Source organism: Octopus bimaculoides, chromosome 13 (genome assembly GCF_001194135.2).
Source record: "Octopus bimaculoides isolate UCB-OBI-ISO-001 chromosome 13, ASM119413v2, whole genome shotgun sequence".
In the NCBI taxonomy this organism is placed as follows: domain Eukaryota; kingdom Metazoa; phylum Mollusca; class Cephalopoda; order Octopoda; family Octopodidae; genus Octopus; species Octopus bimaculoides.
The window spans coordinates 17,972,997-17,974,542 of record NC_068993.1 but is presented as its reverse complement, the minus strand read 5'-3'; the positions used below and the strand labels follow the sequence as shown (position 1 = coordinate 17,974,542).

General features: G+C 38.7%; 1 protein-coding gene across 2 annotated transcripts in view; it reads right to left on the bottom strand.

Annotated features, from left to right (window-relative positions):
- LOC106879252 (protein pitchfork) overlaps positions 1-1,546 on the bottom strand; it is a 14,369-nt gene that overhangs the window by 11,196 nt on the left and 1,627 nt on the right. The window lies entirely within an intron of this gene.

Sequence of the window (1,546 nt, the reverse complement as noted above, 5' to 3'; positions counted from 1 at the left end):
GTGTGTGTGTGTGTGTGTGTGTGTGTGTGTGTGTGTGTGTGTGTGTGTGTGTGTGTGTGTGTGTGACACACAGAGCAGTGAACTTCTTGAATGTTCTGCTTTACATGTATGTGATAATGTCTCTCATGCAATTTTCTGGTGTGTTCTGACTATCTTTGCTTTACTTGTTGTGCTGCTGTTAAGACTATTCCTTCTTGTGATTTGATGCTACCCATCTTTGCAGCGTATTCTATGTTGAGTTCTTTCACCTGTTAAGAAAGACTATTTGTGTCATTGTGTGTTGCTTGTTCCTCTCGATTTTCACACAAACTCGTTACATAATTGTTTTTTGTATCTTTCTAACATTCTCATTTAACCTTTTTATATTCTTCTGAGTTGAAACCCAAAGTTCTTGCTTTCCCCCTTTTTTTCAACAAGATCCATGGTTGCTTCAGACATATACATGGTTGCCTTTTGATTCTCTTCCTTTTTGGTACATTTATTTTGACAGATTCAAGAATTTCATGTTACATGAATTACGACCTATTATCTGGGTTCTTTCCTTCTTGCATCTCGAGTAGTGTTTCAATCTGTTCCTGATATCTTCTATATATTCATTATCTTTTATCCTTTACTTGTTTCAGTCAATTGACTGTGGCCATGCTGGGGCACTGCCTTGAAGGGTTTGAGTCAAACAAAACGACTTCAGGGCTTTAAGTCTGGTGCTTATTCTATCAGTCATTTTTGCTGAACTACTAAGTTACAGGGATCTAAACATACAAACAGCAGTTGTCAAGCAGTGGTAGGAGACAAACACAGACACAAAGACACATACACACATGGATGGGCTTCTTTCAGTTTCCATCAGCCAAATCCACTCATAAGGCTTTGGTCGGCCTGAGGTTATAGTAAATGACACTTGCCCAAAGTGCCACACAGTGGGACTGAATATAGTACCATGTGGTTGGGAGGCAAGCTTCTTATCACTCAGCCACACCTGTGCCCATATTGAGATGTGTGAGAATGCTACAAGTCTCTTACAAAGATCATCAGAGAAATGAAAGGATGTTACAACAAGTAGGTGAAAGACTTCTGAACATTGTGAAAAAAACAAAAGTTCATCTATTATGGCCATATTCGATGAAGCTGAGGCTTGGAAAACATTATCGAAGAAAGAATAGAGGGGCAATAGATGAAGAGTCAGAGAGGCTGACAATGAAATCAATAGATGGTCAATATTAAGAGTTGGTTGAACAAAAATGGTAAGGCAGCTGAAGAATTTGCACTTAATCAGGAAGACTTTTGTTGTAGTGTCATCAATACGCTGCAGGCATACAATACATGATGATGACAATAGTGCCTTTGTTAGCTTATAGTTGTAATCTTTGGGATTTAAATTTTTTTCCCTTTGTGAAATTCAAGCTTCCAGTTAATATAGTAGCATGCTCTTCTGTTTAAATCAGGGGACTGCTCTTGGGGTCAGTCTAATATCTGAATTTGTTGGTATGAATGTGTGTGTGTTTGTGTGTGTGTGTGTGTGTGTGTGTGTGTGTGTGTGTGTGTGTGT